The 12,725-nt window shown below is 42.3% G+C and overlaps 1 protein-coding gene across 1 annotated transcript in view; it reads right to left on the bottom strand.

The window, feature by feature from the left end:
• The window catches only part of dock2 (dedicator of cytokinesis 2), an 87,647-nt gene that overhangs the window by 19,374 nt on the left and 55,548 nt on the right, over positions 1-12,725 (bottom strand). The gene's annotated exons all lie outside the window — the stretch shown is intronic.

Raw genomic sequence — 12,725 nt, 5'->3', positions numbered from 1 at the left:
CTACACCCTCTCTTCCGTCTTTGCCTCCTTAGAGTGTAATGGTTGATCAATAATAGGATTAAGCACACACACACACACACACACACACACACACACACACACACACACACACACCAAAACTACTCTACAGTTCAGTACTTTCTGGGTTTCAGGTTCACTGTTTGTGTAAGCCAGTGTGTGTGTTTGTGAAGGTCACGTGTCGTATTGCCCTACTTCTGTGTAATTGGTCTTCTCTGAGGACTTATGCTCTCAATCTCCTCTAACACCATCTAGAAACACACACAAACACAAACGCTCAAAGGGCCAAATATCTGACCATCAACTGTTTGTGTCCTCACACATCAATGTGTTTAATCAACACATTACATGCAGAGGCATACAAGAAGCATCTGAGCCTTGTGCCTATAAATAAAACTACTGACAATTGAAGTATGACAGACAGACGGAGAGAGATAGAGAGAGGGAGGGGGAGATAGAGAGAGATAGAGAGAGGTAGAGAGAGGGAGGGGGAGAGGGGGAGAGAGAGAGAGAGAGAGAGAGAGAGAGAGAGAGCTCAGTGCTTGTCGAGGCGAAGGCCTTACGCAACAGTGAAGAGATTACTGACAAAACAGGACACAGATGCTGGCGAGGTCTGGGATTCCTCCCCTCCTCCACCTCCTGCACCTCCTCCTCCTCCTCCTCCTCTTTCCATCATTTATCCATCCATTTTCTCACATTTTGGACACTCTCATTAATAATGTATTAACAGCTGTATTTTCAGAGTTGCATCGAAATGACAGGTACCTGCAAATGCACCTGCATGACTAGCTAAACTATGCCGTGCCAGCAAGCTAGAAGCTGCAATGTTGATTAAACTCCACGGTGCAAAAGTGTCAAACTAAACAACTACTAAACAACGTCAGCTGGGCCTTACAGCCCATAAAAGCTGGCCCATGGGCTTCTCTGTCCCTCCCTTCCTACAGCTGACAGCCAACCTGCACCACCTTCTCTTCACCTTCAGCAGCTCCGAAGCACACATCCATCCACCTCTTTTTTATTTTTAACCTCTGATAACTTTTGCCACCATAAGCAACAGGTCAAAGTAACGCTGTAGCTGCAAATGCAAAAGTTTGAGCTATTTCTTCTTTTAAAAGTCAAGTTTTGAATTCTCTGTTTAAAGTTCATTATCCCCAAGAGATGCCAGGTGGGCTGAACAGTGAAACACTATTGATGCAATTAGATATAATTAACACATCATTCTTTTTAAATTAAGACAGAGCATGAAAGCAATTACTTTGTCAACTCTAATTTAAATAGATTCATCCGCTAGAAGTTCACAAATATTTTCTTCTGGCATGTTGGTCTCAACTGTCACTCAATAGCGTGGAACAGTAGAGCAAGTAATCCACCGGCCACACTTGGATGATTTCGGTGTTTGTTCTCCCCTATTAAATTGCCAATATCTGAGACATTTAGCCTATTCAGAGAACTAGTCGACAGACAGACAAAGTAGCAAAATAGACTACGAACACAAATACATGAATAAATGAGTTTCAACCGAAAGCTAAAAGGGACATGACAACCATCCATTCAAATACGTTTTTATTACTCATTGATGCCTTTCACAGCCCTTCATTTAGGTCCATACCCTAAAGGTGCTCTCCTCCCCACCCTTTCTTTTTTGTGTGTGTGTGTGTGTGGTGTCCCCTCCAGGAAGCAAGTCATTTTTGCTGCTCTCAACTGTGATTTTTCAAATATATATAAAAAACAAAAAAAAATAAAATAGAACATCTACAAAACAGTCTCACAGGAAGCCTGCATCATCCCTCACTGTACCATTGCAGACACACACTCATCACTGACCCCGCTCTATAACATGCGTCTATTATACACACACACACATTTTGCCAGACAGCTGGTAGGAAGTAGAGGGGGGTTGAAAGAGAGAGATGGATTGTGCGGAGGTGCAATTAAGAGTTGCTGTGTGCCTCAGGCTGATGTGACTGTGTCTTTGTCTGAGGCAGAGACAGAGAACGAGGGAACATGTGTGTGCGAATGGGTGTTTGAATTTCAGTGTGATATGTGAACATGTTCGTCTATTCAGAGAACAGATCAATGCGTCTACAGATTCCCATCTCCCAGTCAAGTACAAAGAGTACCTAGGTGATAGAAATAATGAAGAGACACCAAATAGAGAGAGGGAGGTCAGGGGAAGAGGAATAACAAGAGAGGAGGAGACGAGAAACTTAGTCTCCAGCTCAGACAGCGTACTCATCCTCCTCTTCCTCCTCCTGTTCGATAATGACATACTTCTCCTCCTCCAATCCAAAATCTAATTACTGTGACCTCAGAGCTTCAGTCAACTTTCTTATGCTTTGTCAACCTTGTATGTTTTTGTCCATACGTGTATTGTATATGTAATTCATGCACACACACACACACACACACACACACACACACACACACACACACACACACACACACACTTTTGCTTGCCTCATCAGAGGTCAAATGAAACACAACGCAAGGTGAGTCAACCACTTTGCTGTGCCGCATATCACCAGTCATTTTCAGGTGGGGGAAGGGTCAACAGGGACATTTACGCGGACACTGCATCAAGGGACTGCATCAAGGGACCACTCAGGGACCACTCAGGGAACACACACACACACACACCTTCACATGTAATAATTCATTGTCCATACACACAAAAACTGAGTTATAACTTAAAACACAGATACATAAGCCCTTACAAATAAATAAAAACACACAACAGTTTTACCATATTTGTGAGCACTTAGTGTTCATCTATCTCACTTATTTTAGCTAACTAACGTTGACCTTAAGTGATTTAACTGAACCTACTCTGATTTCGAGGTTAAAACTTTTAAACTTGCCTGTAAAAGATGTTGAAAATATTATTGTCTTCCGTGATGCTTGACGAATGAGGAAATCATTTTGCAAACAGTCATGCTGTGCACAAAAAAACAAAGCAGTCATAATTAAGCTTAATTAGAGCCTGATGTCATATGGCGTTTAATCTCCCTTTCTATACAATTAATCTAGTTTTTTTTTGTCTCGTTTGCCTCGAGAAAGAAAGCAGCAGCATCCCCAGCCGGTATGATTAGGAGTGGAGAAACGAAGAGAATGACACAGAGGGAATGAAAGGATGGGAGCTGGGACAGTCAAACACAGAGGATGAGGTGAGTGTATAAGGGATGAAGATAAAAGAGGAGGAAAGAACGGTGTGAGGAGGCTAAAGTGGGGCAAAGAAGAGGGAGGACAGCGAAAAAACAGCTCAAAGGGGAGAGCGAGGTGAAGCTACCAGGGAGAGAAAGCGACAGACCAAGACAGAGAGAGAGAGAAAGAGAGAGGCAATAGCACAACGCGTTTGAAAAGCAAAGATATAAATAAAGTGACTGATAGAAGTGAGTGTGTGTTTCTGTGTGTGTGCGAGCAAGCGTGTGTTTGTTTGGGTCCTGGCTCGCCTCCCGGGAGAAGATACTTCTGTGCTGCCAAAGTTTCATTGGGTCTACCACCATGCCAGGGTCAATGCAGACACACACACACACACACACACACACACACACACACACACACACAGACCAGGGCATGGCATGGGATTAGCCACCATTAAAGAGACAGAAATGGGGAAACAGACAGAAAGAGTGAAAGAGAGAGAAGGTGGACGAATTAAAATCAAAGTGACAGTACTTGAGAGGTGAGAGTTAAAGAGGTAAAGGGTTGCGAAGGAACTGCAGTAGGTATCGAAAAAAACTGAGATAGAGATAAATCAGAGAAAGGCAGAAAGAGAGGCAGGGAGATAGAGGGAGAGAGGGGGGGAGGGAGGGAGAGAGAAAGAGAGAGAGAGAGAGAGAGAGAGAGAGAGAAAGGAGGGAGGATCACTGGGCTCCGCGAGCATGCGAGGATCAGTAGCAACAGAATGAGACGGAGAGAGAGAGGATAGAGCGCGGCAAAGGGTTGGAGGAGAGCGCTCCGGAGGACTAAAGGACTATCAGAGATGAGAGAGAGACATCGAGAACAAGCATGTGGACTAAAGGGGAGGATAAGAAAAGGTAAGTGAGTGAGAAAGCAACGGAAGACAGTTGTGAGGAAAGATTACAGTGTGTACAGTAAGTGTATGTGAGTGAACGCAAACAAGCCTGAAAGGTTTTCTTTTTTGTTAAAGATGCTCTATTTTGACCATCTGTGGAATCTCTCCAGTCGCGTAGGTCGCAGCTATAGTTCTTTATTTTCAAAGCAGCTCATTCAAGATTTAAGACACCGGCCAGAATTTGAATGGATGTACTGGTGATTGTTTGGAAGCGAGCCACAGTGAGCCAACTGGAGTAATGGACAAAATCCTAAGGTTTAACCTCTGGACTCTGGAGAAACCCTCCCCCCCCCCCCCCCCCCTTAAAAACAAAAACAAAATCCACAGTAACTGGCTTTGTTTGGGCGTCTTGTTTACTACAGACTCAGTAGCTTTGACAAAGGTGTGTACATATCTACTTCAGGAAGGCTGCTTATAGCAACAGTTTGTATTCGTATTTATTTTTAAAGTAGAATGATCACAGCATCACAGTGTGTATGTGAATATGTGTGTGTGTGTGTGTGTGTGTGTGTATGTGAATATGTGTGTGTGTGTGTGTGTGTGTGTGTGTGGCAGGTGAGTAATCCTACCCATCTGTCACAGTAGGATTTGCTGCATATGATTACGTCTGTGTGCCTTTATGTACTGTCTGTGCATAGTGCTTATTCTGTGTTTTACCATGCAACATCAGTTATAACTTTTGCTTATAAAAGGAGTCCAAATGCTTCTGTCAATGTGCAATGTGTGTGTGTCTGTGGATGAGGGTGTGTTTGTGTGTCTGTTGCCCGATCGCTATTAAAAGCCTCTGAACCAATCGTGAGAACAGCTAGTGTAGCTTTAATATGGGATTATATTGCAATAACCCTTCTCTTATACACTAATGCTGCCCCTGTACATCTGCGTGTACATATGTGTGTGTGTGTGTGTGTGTGTGTGTGTGTGAGGGAGAGAACAAGCAAATGTGTGCAGGAATCTACAAACGAGACAGTGTTGATAAATGTGACCCGTGTACTTTACGATTATATAACCTCATCAGTTAGTTAAGAACATACCTTAAAATGAAAGTGTGTGCATATGCATGTGTGTTTGTGTAACACTATCAAACAGTCTTTCATTGGCAAAGACAAACACATCAAGTCAAGTCAAAAACAGAGTAAGGAGATATTCTTAGTCTCTCTTTTCTTTCAATTATTGACAGAAATGCCATAACGCTTAAATGTATAGGGAGCTTGTTGTGGGTTAGGGGTTATAAATACTAAGTGCTTTTCTCTGTTTTCGTCCTCGGATGAAAGAATGTTGCAAAGCCAACATATGCAGGAATTTGAGTCAGTACGAATCAAATCCTTACAGATTAAATGTTTTCTAACAAATGTGTACTTTACATTTTTATTTTGTTATTATCGTAATGCTTTCTTTTTCAATATGTAATGTTGTATATTTGCTTTGAGTCATCAACTGAGAGAAACAAATCAAAACTTCTTATGGCAACATTTCAAAACTCTGTGTAAGATGTGCTTGCAAGTTGTTTACATGTCTCGTATTAAAATCATCCCGGCAGAGATAACACACATATTGGAAACAACTGCAACGTAGAAGGAGATCAGGGGTATAATGGGTATAATGCAAATTAGAGGCTAGGGAAACCCAATCAATAGGTTAGGACATTAAACGGCCTTGACTTTAATTACATCACTTTGCTCCTGAGAATGACGGATGATGGGGAGAAAGAGAGATAAAGGTTAAAGGAGATTGACAGCGAGACAAAGTCAGGAGAAATGTGTGTACTTTCATATGCATCCTTGTGTGTGTGTGTGTGTGTCACTGACACTCTGCAAACTGTGAAAAGGTGATGAGATGCGGTGAAAGAGAGAAGGACTAGAAAGTCAGAAGGGCAGGGAGATGGATTAGGGAGAGGGAGGGAGGGAGGGCAGCGGGGGGGGGGGGGCAACAGGATGGAGAGGAGAGAGGAGGAGAGATATACTGGGGGTTAATGATGGAGATTGGAGGGGATGGGTGATATGGCAGAGGAGAGAAGGATAAGATGATAGAGGAGGATAGAGATAAGAGAGAAAAGTGAGAGAAGTGAAGATAGGTGAAAAGGACGGAAAAAAAGACGACTCCAAAACAGACTATACATTATCACAATCTATTAGCACACTGATAAGATGTGTGTGTGTGTGTGTGTGTGTGTGTGTGTGTGTGTGTGTGTGTGTGTGTTCCCCTGATGGCTTACAGATCTAGTTTTCCACTTTATCGTGTTTATCTCTGATTATCAAATATTTGTAGGCAAATCTCATAAATATTCAGTTTACATTGGTTTCCCGGCTCTGTTGCTCAGCTAACACACTCTCCTCTAGCCAACAACAAAACAAATGAATTAAGCCGGCAGATGGATTTGTCAATGGTACACTCTTTGTCTATATTTCACCCCTTTCCTTGTTACACCTAACTGGTTGTAAATACGACTGCACCAAACATAATTCTTTTTTTTTTTCCTCTGAGGGCTCTCTGAATGGAACACGACATCACTTTGAATCATGTCCTATTTCTTCCCTCGTAAACAAGTAAAAGAGGCTAAAAACTTTGAAGGAAAGTACAGAGTTTGTGCAGAGGCAAGGACTGTTGGCTCACAACAACTTATAGTCTCTAGACACATGACGGCAAAACACAGAATCCTGGAATTCATTCATGTTCGGAGCAAAGTTAAATTCTCATAAGCAAATCAAAGATGGTGGACTAGATTGTAACGTAACTTTATCATGAACACACAGTACACAGTGTGCGTAAGGGCAGCTGTTCCCAAAGTCGGTGCCTTGAGGACAGGCCATGGATGCCACAAGATTTATCATACTGTTAATTTATGGTGCCTTTTTACAGTTTCAAAACTTTCAAAAGAGCTAATGACTTAGTAACACAACGTGCTTTCCTGCTCGGGAGATTCTCAGGAGCTCAGCAGATCAGAAAAATAGTGACGGTCAGCGCTAGCGATGATAAGATTTGACAGAGCTCAAAGAAATGATGATACATCTCAGCCCTCAGGAGTAAAGTCAGACTGGCCACTACTTGGCTTAACGGACGGGTTCCGGCTGCTGTAGAACGAGGGATATCTATCATTGTCCGATTCACTGTGGTATTCCCAACATCATACATGTGTGACGCGGCTCTCTCTTCTCAGGTACACATGAAAACAAAACAAGAAACCGACTGTCAGTGGGGTCAAAACCTGCAGGTTGTGTTCTCTCTCTCCACAGCAACAGCTGGCCAACGTATTCTATTAACACCTGCAACCTTTTTTTGTTTTGTTTTGTTAATCTGTCCTTGTACACCCTAAAAATAAGCTCAATTAAATTTAGAAAAAAAAACTTAAACATGTTAGCGTATTTAATTGTATTAATTGTTTATTTTAAGCTAAATATTTATCTAATATTTATCTACTGAGGGGTAGGGGACATTTTCAGCGTTCTAAAAGTTTGGGATCCATCGCTGTAGAGCACAGCCCTTCCTAATATTCTATTTATCATCAAATAATGTTTTGTGAGTGAGTGTTGAAAACCTACATTACGTTCTGTGTTTCCATGTTTCCATTGTTTGAACTAGCTGCCTTGAAGAGACACTTGAGTGTCTTACTATCAGCGAGGTACACGCAATCTGCCCCAAACAATGCCAATGAGAAGCAAACTTGGATTACGCAGGGTTGGCCGAGATACTTGGCTTTTGAGAGTTGAAGATTCGCCTTTGTGGCTCTTTAGTTGAAATGCTAATTTAAAGTGCGCTGTCCCTGAAAAATACAGTTGAACCCAATTAAAATGCACAACAAAACAAACTGCAGAAAGCTGAGCAGGTTTCCGGGTTGTTTTGAGGATCATTACTGGATCCCTCCTTCTGTCTGGAGTGCAGTGATAAATGTTAAAACTGTACCATGGCACTTGAGAAAAGGTGAAACCAATTATGTAGACAAAAGAATAAAACATTTAAAATGTGCACACATACTGTATATCTGCAATGCAGCATGCAAATACCGGACATCTGCAGACATACCATATTCATTTACAAGCAGAAATGAAACCAATACTAGTATTTGCTACTGCTACTGACAGAAAATAGTCCCTTTCCATCAGTTCACTGTACTTATTACACACACATGTAGAACATTACAGGTAAAACACAAGCTGCCTTATATTTCTAAAGAGGATTATCAGTAATTCTGCTGAGTTTCCATTTTAACCATATTCATTCGGGTAAAGCAGAGCAGTCGTAGATTAGCCATCAATCAGATCAGAACGAGTTGGAGAGGAGGTCTTAAAAATGTAACAGCCATACTTAGTTGATTGTTGTGGCGTCTGTGCTGGCATCACTCCAGCTTCTTCCTACAATTATTCATTGACAAATATCTGTGCATGTAAATATTTCAGATTTTGTGTTTTGATTCATATTATGGAAATATAAGATGTTGCAAGAACTCTTTTACACTTATTCACGTTGATTTGGGGAGTGCCCTCAAGAGTAGGACCTTGTTTGTTTTCCATTATTTTCACTAATATAATACTAATATAATTATATAATGATATAATGGAAAACAAAATATTTTGTTGCTTTGAGCCCAGACAGCAGAGAAAAAAAAACTGACTACACTACCCAAAATGCAGTGTGTGCCCTGTCTCTGAGGGCCAATGAAGAGCTGCGTTTGTTCTTTTGTGTGATTACAGAGCAGTAAAGCGAGTCTCAGTCTCCCTAAAACACACACACACACACACACACACACACACACACACACACACACACGCGCGCGCGCGCGCGCAGCCCGTCAATCGGCAGTTGAAAAATGAGGCTCACCTTGAAACGACAGAGGACTGACTCGCTGGAGCATCCAGTGCTCTGTTACCACTGCAAAGGCGTGGGTGCGCACTCATTCTCACACACACACACACACACACACACACACACACACACACACACACACACACACACACACACACACACACACACACACACACACACACACACACACACACACACACACACACACACACTGCCTGAATTGTAGACAATTCTTTAACAGCCCAAATCCACCAACTGGTAAATTAAACTCATTGCATGTATAAACAGATTTCATAAAAAGCTGCACCCTGTCAGGAAACTCCCTACTGGGTATGTGTGTGTGTGTGGTGGCAGATGCTCAAGCACACTTGCAGTGCAGTGCGTATTGGTTACTGGCAAGCAGTGTGTGCAGCTTCCCACATCTTCCTCTGTCTTCATGGCACCCTTCCCTCTCTGCCATGCTCCTGTCTTTATTCTTTAACCAAACACTTTTGGAGATTTCAACATAAGAAAATGAGCCTCTTCCTCTCTCTCACACACACACACACACACACACACACACACACACACACACACACACACACACACACACACACACACACACACACACACGCATCACTTTCATCTTGTCTGTGATCTTTCTCCTTCATCTGTTCTCTCCCCTTACCCCTCCACCACCTTTCTGCACTTCCCGGTGCTGCTGTTTCTCCCCCGTTCTCCACTTTTGTCGCCTCCCCTTCATCCTCCCCAGCCAACAGAGTCACCACCCATTCTCCTCCCCGCTCATTTTGCCCAGCCAGAGGTGGGATGTGGGCGAGAGTTTAAGATTAAATATAGAGACAGATGAAGAGGGGAGAGGGAAACACACGGTGATTCAAAGACAGCATGACAGAAATGGAAAAGGGGGCGGTGAGTGGAAAAAGTGCGACAACAAACACAGGTAACGATGAAAGACGAAGGCGACAAGAGGAGAGTGGGATCCAATAAGATGTAGAGAGAGAGAGAGAGCAAGAGAGAGGTAGAATGATGAAGAGAGACAGGCGTGTGAATCAGAGAAACTGACTTCTGAGGATATGGTGCCACTTTCTGCCTGACAGCCTGGAGGTCAGGGGTGAGACTTGAGATGGTAGGCACACACACAAACATGCACTCTCACACACACATAGATAGGCAGTGACAGCAGAGAGAGAGAGAGAGAGAGAGAGAGAGAGAGAGAGAGAGAGAGAGAGAGAGAGAGTTTGTTGCAGCAGGTGCTCTAGTATTTGTTGTGGCTGCTGGTGAAAAGACAAATGCTCGGAAATGAGCTGCAGTGAAATTACCTTCAATTGACTTCGTCTGAATCATCCCAAGGCAAACTGCTTGACAGCACATATAAACACTCAAACATGCACATCTGCAGTCCTCACGCTCTCCATCGCACACACAAACACTGGCTCTCTCATTCCGTCTTCCCCTCTCTCTCTTCAATTTCTTCTTGCAAACAACACAATCCCTTTCTGGCTGCAGCCTACTTTGCAAATAGATCACACACACACACACACACACACACACACACACACACACACACACACACACACACACACACACACACACACACACACACACACACACACACACACACACACACACACACACACACACACACACACACACACACACACACACACACAAACCTGAAAGGATGTTGTGAACTCTGGGTCAAGACCCGTGTGGTCCACTCCAGGACCATTTTTACTACACTTACCAAGGCAACCACTCATAAACAGTCTGGACTGTCAATTATGTGTGACCCCATGGCAATGTAGCAGTCCTTGAGCCAAGCACACTGTCAAGATATTCAAATAAATAGCAGCAATATGTCACTGAAGTAGAAATCCTTTGATCTATAGCGTCTTGCGTAAAGCGCTTACGTTTCCAAGCTCTGCTGGCTGTCAGCGAAGCTCTCGAGCACAACCGTGTCCCAGGAACTTTGTCATGAGCACTAACAGCACAGTACAGTGTGACACTGTGTAGAAAGTTTCATAAACTACAGATACAGAGTGAGAAATTTCTAAATTTAAACTGTTCCCAATTCTATAAAGCTGTCCATGGGCAGGCCCACCAGCATAATAAACTGTATTCACTCAGTTTTAATAATTCATGACATTAAATGAAAACTGAAATTCCGAAGAGATTGACAAAATTAATTACACTTGCTGTCAGGGAAGAAAGGGAATAAAAGGGCTAAAATGCCCATTTCTATTCTGCTCATGCATCAAAACAGCATGTGACATATGGCTTAAAAATGAGTTGAGGTCAGACAGTCATTCAGTACGAGTCTGCTAGTGAGAATGCATCTTTAACTGCTAGGCCACTACTGAAAGGCCCATTTCTAAAACCTCTGGAAACCTTGAGCATGAATCCGACGTCAGCCTTTGCTTTTGAGACAAGCCTCCGAATGGATTTTTTTTTCTCTCAGTAATCTCATGGATTTTTTATCTAATAGGTGAACACGGCCATATTTCATTTATTTTCTAAAATAAACTGTACTGTTCCAACCTTGACCCCACAGCCAGGATCTGCTGTGATGTTGCACCAGCTGGCATAAAATAAGCCTTTTTCCTTTTCTCTCTGTGTGTGTGTGTGTGTGTGTGTCTCAGCTGGTTTAACGTCACACAATGACTGCAATGAAAGCACAACAATGTGGTGAACATAGGAGAAATTCAGTCTGCTGACTGATGTCTTGTACTAGCCTAATTTCATGCACAAATTATCTTTTGTGAACAGTTATTTTTGCCTAAACAGACATCTGCTGGAAATCATAAATATTCAGGGATCAACAGCATATTGGCTCCCCGAGTTAGGCAGGGGTCTGATTTAAATGTAGGTGGATGTACATCACGTCTTCAATTGATGCTTGTATTTCGTGCAGAGACACTTTGAAGTCACAAATCAATCACATAGGATTATAAACCATTGCTTCATATTGTTTTGCTCTTAATAAAGTATGACTTGGATTTACTAACTTGCAACCTCCATTTACTCTCTTATTTCGTCTTTTTTTTCTCCTTGATGTGTCCAGCCAATGTGTACTTCTGCCATGGCCCAGAAAAATCTGATATATTGCCCCAATTTTGTCAGCTAATCAAAGTGTCATCATGCAGGTATTCTGGGTCAATTCTCTAGTGATTTGAAGTGGGTCCAACTTCTAATTTTCCTCCCCTTCCAAATATTCCCAAAACGTTGACTAAAAATAATAATACAAAACCAGAAGATGCTTTAACATAACCTAGCTAGGCATTCAAATTCATTTTCCTGCCCAATACGCAATTAAATTAAAAGTAAAAGATGTATTAACACTGAGTTTAGGCAACATGACTGTCTTCCTCAATTAAACAATGTAGCAGAGTTTATCATTATGCTGAACTCATTAGACAGATTTCCAAACTGCGTCCATGAGAGTTGTCGAGGGATGATGCATCATCAGTTTACATACTGCTGTGGGAGGCAAACATAACCTCATTTGAAATGCGTCACGCTGTGTCATCACGTAATAAACGACCACAACAACATCTGTGGTCCTAAATTTATAAGATTTAATGACATAGCTCCTTGGGGTGTGTGCAAATTGTGACTATAGAGATATAAACTATTACCCTTAAGATGTTTCTGTTCCCTCAAGAGAATCCGCTTGATGAGATTTAGAGTTTTGCCTCTGTAACTCCCACCCACCTGCTGGTCTAATAAGAGGTTGATAGAGTTCTATCGATCTGGTTACTGTGTGCATTCAGTCGAGGTTGAAGCTTTTATATGGTGCTTTACGTGCCTAATGTCTGTGTCTTCTTGCCAATCTGAC

Source organism: Anarhichas minor, unplaced genomic scaffold (genome assembly GCF_050575085.1).
Source record: "Anarhichas minor isolate MPS153535 unplaced genomic scaffold, ASM5057508v1 ptg000028l, whole genome shotgun sequence".
Classification (NCBI taxonomy): Eukaryota; Metazoa; Chordata; class Actinopteri; order Perciformes; family Anarhichadidae; genus Anarhichas; species Anarhichas minor.
Note: the sequence above shows the minus strand (reverse complement) of the source record. Positions and strands in the feature narration are given on the sequence as shown.